Here is a 6,188-nt window from a genome sequence, read left to right as displayed (position 1 = left end):
CAATGGTCGATGGTTTGGGTGTCCATCCACAGTTTCGGGCCTTGTACCGGTCAATGTCATCAGGAGTCTGCAGTATGAGCAGCTGCAAGATCCCAGCCCCTCTGGGGAGTTGAGAAAGTTCTCCTGCTCGTTCGTTGTGCAGAGGCACACTCCTTCTTCCAGGTACTTTTCCAAGTATTTTTGGCTTATTTTAGTAGCTTTGTGCACCATTTATTTAACAATCCTTATCTAAAATGCACGATGTACGTTGGTTAACATGCCCTGACGACGATGTATGTTAATATGCCCCAAACACCGCTATTTCTAGTGGTTTATGCGTTGCCAAGTTTTCTTATTTCTTATTCCACGTTTCGTGGAAGAGAGAGAATGCAGAACAAATTAGGGTGCAATAAGGCTGATGACTTTCCTATCACAGGCAGGTCGGTGGTCTCTCTGTCTTCTACCGCCTCCCTTCTCGTCTTGCAACATTTGCTCTTTCAGTGCTTTATTCCCCACAGGTTTCTGCAAGATGCACAAAATCTGCCAACAATCCTCTTCTGGTTAAAATACCTAAATCCAGGATCACTGCTCACCTTCACTCGTCCATTCCTGTTTCCTCCTACCTGTGGAACTAACTTCCACATCCTCTTCAATATCATTATTCCCTCCAGGTTTTCAAGACAGCTATTCACCTCCATCTCATATCACATCAATCCAAACCCATGACCTTTTCTAACCCCGTTAACTCTCCCCAAGCCCACCTATTTCCAACTTTCCTGTTTTCCCTCTTGAGAGTTTGCTTCTATCTCCAACTTGTCCACCGGATGTGTGTCCCATAGTCCTCACATCCCTTATCTTTGAAGTCTCTCTCTATTTTGTCCTTCAACCTTGCTGTTGTGTGTTCTCCCCATCCTGCTGCTCGTTTTATTCTGTTGCGTCCTGATCTGTTCTATGTTCCAGCTCCTCCATGAGCCTCAACTCTGTTTAAAAAAAAAAAAGAGTACAAAAGGAACAGCAGAAGGATGGGTTGGATGTGGGGGGGAGGAGCTAGCGGGTGGAGAAAATATCCTTGTTTTGGATGGGGGATTGTCTGATATGTCAGTGAATATCTGCCGAGAAGACTTGGAAGGAAGAATGACATTGAAGAGAATGTGGAAGTTGGTTCCACAGGTAGGAAAAAAAAGAAGGAATGAATGGGTGGAGTTGAGCAATGATTGTGGATTTTGTGAGTTTCACCAGAAAGGATTTGATGGTGAACCACATGTGCCATGCAGAAACCCATGGGGGATGAGGGGAGGGGGACAAAGCACGGAGAGGGCAGAGGGTGCAATACCAGGAAGGAGGCGGTAGAAGACAGAAAGATAACCGAACTGTTTGTGATTGGAAAGTGATAGGCCCATAGACTTGACTTCATTGCAGGAGATTACAATAATCTTGAAGACCTTGGTTTCCACGGCGTCAAGCTGAGCAAGGTGTAAGTCAGTGGAACCAGCCCAGAGGGGAGAGCAATACTCCATCAAGCTGCGGATGAAGACCTTGTAGGTGAATATAACTCAATTCTGAGCTTTCATGTCTGCGTTCAATTCTTGGCACAACTATAAACTGCCATCCTTGTGTTTCTCAGGCTGGGCGAGACATCAATGTGTACGTTGTCCCTCAAATAGGTGTTAAATTGGGTGTCCCGTCTGTTTGCATTAGTTATGGACGTAAAGATCCCACGTTTTTTAAATGAGGAAGGTCACGAAGGGCGGTCTTTCGGGAAGAGTAAGTGAGCGATTGCTGTCACCCTAGCTAAATGTCAAATTCCTGTACCTTTGGTCGACTATCCTACATCAGACATCCATCCATCCAAGATTGCAAGCCCACCAAAGAAAGTCATGCTTCCGCAGAACCTTTGCCCTGAATAGAGCATTTTGAATAATTCGAATAATGTCATCCCAGTCCAAGATGGAGTTGTGGTGTTGGGTATATTATGTTCACCACTTCATGGTATATATTTGCCACATCACCTCATTTCTGCAATATTTCCTCAAAAATACCGTAATATGTGGATTCATCATGGTTGCATTGCCTGCCAAAAGGAAGCCTGAGAAGGGTGCTGCCATTGCTGATAGTTTGACCACTTGCTGCGCCATGTTTCATTAGCATTGTGGTTCAGCCTGCGAACGAACTGCTCGGTAATCGTCCAAAATATATTAATGACCGTTAAAATGTCTGCACAACTGCATTGTGCAAATGTCAATTGATTCTGCAAGCGGGCAGAAAAATTTGTAGCTCGCTGTGGTGAATAGGCCAATGTCCTAAATATGATTCCAGGATCTTTCTGTGTGAGATTTACCCCAAAGTATTTAAGGCAAAAGATCAGACACGCAGAAACGGGTATTAGGGATTTCTAACTGCACAATCACGTGGATTTCATCATTATAATATAATTATTCCAAGGAAATTCATACTGTTTCAATATAAAGCTTTATTTTTGAAGAAAATTATTTAATTTGTTGTTGTTGGAGTGAAGAATTGTCATTTCAATAATATCAATGTTGCGAAAAGTATTGACACTCATGGTAAGCTGTGCACCTGTTGCAACATTTGCTGATGACTAATATTTCCTTGCCAGGAATGAGCATTTCATTCCTCCAATCACACGCGTACAGCACATTAGTTCCAAGTTGTTACTCGAAGCACCCGCTCCCGATGGGAGTGGCATGGGGGTGTTTCAATAAAAACTGGAAACATTGAGGTGTTCTAAAACTTTTGACCGGTATTGTATATAACCACGATGTATTATTTATAAAAATAAGCAGTACGCATGTTTTGCATAACCCAGGTTATTTTCTTACCCTGTGCTCGCGAAGCGAAAAGCAGGTTTAAACGATCGATCAGTTGCATACGTGCGGAAATTTTCACCATAGGAGCCGCTCCTCCTCTACAATTTTTATTGATAATTATGACGTCATATGTCACGTGGTACACCTTCTGAAGACTGCACAGGGTAAGTATTCTTTGAATACTATCTAGTTTTTCAGAGCGATTGAGTCAGCTGTCTGTTGCCTATACACAAAACCACCCAGATAAAGGGATGTATCAGAAGAACATGTTGCATATACACACTTGGGACAAGATATCCGGTAGGGCGGGTATTCTGCTCATCTTATTATAATTTGCCAAATGTCCGTCAGTCTGTGTCTGTCTGTCTGTCTGTTCGAAGGTACCGTAAAAACTGCTGAACCGATCGCAACGCTATTTTGGGTGGTTAATCCTGGGATCTCCTGGAGTAAAAGAGGCTATTTAGTTTTCCCAATTTCAGCTTTGGCATCCAGCATTCTCAGGTTTTGACTCCCGCATAACATTCACGTTCGCATAACGTTCATTGTTCTCATTGTGACGATGTTGCTTTCCGGGTGCTGCACAAATCGCTGCACAGCTGCACCGATCGAACTCGGTGACCTCGGACAAAGACCTTTTATAAGGACACAGGTTGTTAGAGGACACGGGAGTACATACAACATCGGGAGTGCTAACTGCACGCGTCTTCAGTATCAAGCTTAAATCTGTCATGGCGGATCTGAAGAGCGGAATGCTTGGAGAAGTGGTGGGCTACTTCGGCATGAAGGAGGATCAGAAACGTGGACTCCCACACTGCCACATCCTGCTGATACTTGCTCCCGCATGACGTTATTTTCCCGGGTGCCGCCCAAACGGCTGCACCGATCGAGATTTAACGGATGTTTATATAAATCATTTAAAAGAAAAAAAGCCTTCAATTTATGATATTTAGCCTTTTCATTTGGGCCTCCCAATTGAAGCCCCGCCCATAGGGTGGGTACCGTTTTTTTTTTTTTTTTGTATACACAATCGAGGCTCGTGAAAGAGCTAACATTTATTTCACAAACAAATCAAACAGACAAACAAAATATATAAAAAGAGGGAGCGGAAGGACAAGATGGGGAGAGAAGGGGAAGCACACAAACACAACATTTGAGAGCAGGGAGATGTGTGGGAGGGAGAGGGCTTGGGGGGAGGAGGTGTGGGAAGAGGGGGGGGGGTGGGAGAAGTATAAAACACAAGGACACCAAGGACATCCAGGACAGAAGTTGGTATTTCAAAAAAGTGGATTTGGGGTGAAATTAGCGGGGGTACAAAAGATCAAGGTTTTGGATGGGGGAAGATAAGACATGGTGGTGAACAGCTGTTTTAAAGACCTGGAGGGTGGAGTGGGATTGAAGAGAGTGAGGGAGTTTGTTCCAGAGGCGGGAGAAAAGAGGAGTGAAGGTGAGCAGAGAGTCTTGATTTTGGCAGTTTAACCATAAGAGGGTTGCAGGCAGATCTTGTGCGACCTGTAGGAATATTTGGGGGATAGATCCCAGAGAGAGCTGGGGGGGGGGGGGGCAAGGCCAGGGAGGAGTCGTAGAAGACGGAAAGACCACCAACCTGCCTGCGGTGAGTGAGTGAAAGGCCCTTCGAGTTAGCTTCATCGCGGGAGATTCCAATGATTCTGAACGCTTTGGTTTGGAACCGTTGCCAGTATATATGAGTTTGTATGCATGTGATGGAAATACCGCCCTCTGGTGGTGTGGTTGCTGAAAGTTGTAGGGTCCCAGAAGAAATATTCACTTTGTGGAAATATCACCACTTTAAATTGCCTGCCGAAGTTGGGCAGACGTGGTATTGATAATCATAACGATAATAACATGATATAAAGTTCATATAAAGGGGTGCCAATTTGATTCTTACAGCTCCATAAAGAAGTAAATGTATTTTAATTGCCAGATGTAGGGTGCCCCTTTGTATTAACTTTTCTAGAGCATTACTTGGTTCCTCCTGTGGAAGTGTAACTCAGTGTAACATATTGATTGGCCCTGGTAACTTATTAATTAACCTGGTAACAAAGCAGATACATTTTATGTGTATGAACAATGTAATCTCTTGAAACACCTGGTCAAGGCCCCAGGCTAGAGCACCCCCCCCTGCTGTGATTTCCATTTACACAGCAGGAGGGGAGCGAGCTGATGCCAGGACTCGGTGCGATGCATGACCTCGGGACATTAGCGGAGAGGAGATTAAGTCCAGTTTGGCGATATAACGAGAGCAAACGTTGAGTAAAGTACACTTGTCCTCAGAAGCCCTGCCCGACGGAACGATGGAATGAACGAGGACTTGCTACGAGGAGCTCTGACGAACGGGACCATGGCGGAGGAACATCAGCCGAACGAGAAGGCATTAGCGAAAAGAGTTAACCTGGTCTATTGAATTATGCGGTATTATTTGGTAAAGGGAATGAAGTGTATAACCAGTTAATAAACCAGACCTTTTGTAAACCTGTGTGCGGTCATTGGAGTCCTGTGAGTCCCCCAGTACAAATTCCCTGACAATCTTGGAGGCACCGATGCGATCAATTGGACAAGCAAGTCTTCTTTAAAAGGTGAGTGTGTCTTGTCTTGTCCAATATGATTTACGAACTTGGAAGTTATGGGTACATACATGGGGGAGCAGGTGATCTGGGACTTCCCTACGCACCGATACCACGATATAGGTAACGTAACGATAATCCGAGGAGTGTAACGTATTGTAACGATTTTGAGAAGTGTAACGGGTTTTGAGAAGTGTAACGGGTTTTGAGGAGTGTAACAATTTTGGAGGAAGGGTAACGGATGTGAAGAGTATGGTTTTGGTATGGTAACATCCTGGTAATGTAAATAATGGTCGCAGCCGTCCTCCTAATTAATTTCATAGAACATACACGCAGGTCACGATATATCTTTTAAATAGTGTATTTCCTTATTCCATGTAGGCTAAGTATGTGTTTTCCACTAGATTGACTTTGCATTGTATCAAACAAAATAAGCGTAGGCCCTTCCAATTTCCCCAAAACCTCCCTTCCAATTGCCTTCCGCATTTTGGCTGGTTTTCTTCAAACCACCATTGGCCACGAGGTAAGGTTGGGGAAGAAAGGCGTGTCTCCACCTCGTCATAAGAAGCAAGGAGTGAACCAGCCCTAACAGCCAATCAACACCGCGGTGAGTGACCCGGTAGGCGCGCCCTCGGAGTCGGCGGCTTGATTTCGCTGGAGGTGATAAAAGCGAATGCAGGGGACTGCTTTGAGATGACTGGAGATGACTGGAGAGGAGCAACGAGGCTGCACCAAAGAGAGGCCTTGAGAGATACGCTGGGGGATGACCTGGAAGAGGAGCGCAATCCACCGCAAGCCC

At 44.8% G+C, this 6,188-nt stretch overlaps 1 long non-coding RNA gene across 1 annotated transcript in view; it reads left to right on the top strand.

The window, feature by feature from the left end:
- Window positions 1–2,954: 2,954 nt before the first annotated feature.
- Window positions 2,955–6,188, top strand: part of LOC137432120 (uncharacterized) — a 159,853-nt gene continuing 156,619 nt past the window's right edge. The window contains exon 1 of the long non-coding RNA XR_010985423.1: window positions 2,955–2,971. This is a non-coding gene — a long non-coding RNA (uncharacterized LOC137432120). The remainder of the gene's footprint in view (window positions 2,972–6,188) is intronic.

Source organism: Myxine glutinosa, chromosome 8, assembly GCF_964187855.1.
Source record: "Myxine glutinosa chromosome 8, kmMyxGlut1.1, whole genome shotgun sequence".
In the NCBI taxonomy this organism is placed as follows: Eukaryota; Metazoa; Chordata; class Myxini; order Myxiniformes; family Myxinidae; genus Myxine; species Myxine glutinosa.
Note: the sequence above shows the minus strand (reverse complement) of the source record. Positions and strands in the feature narration are given on the sequence as shown.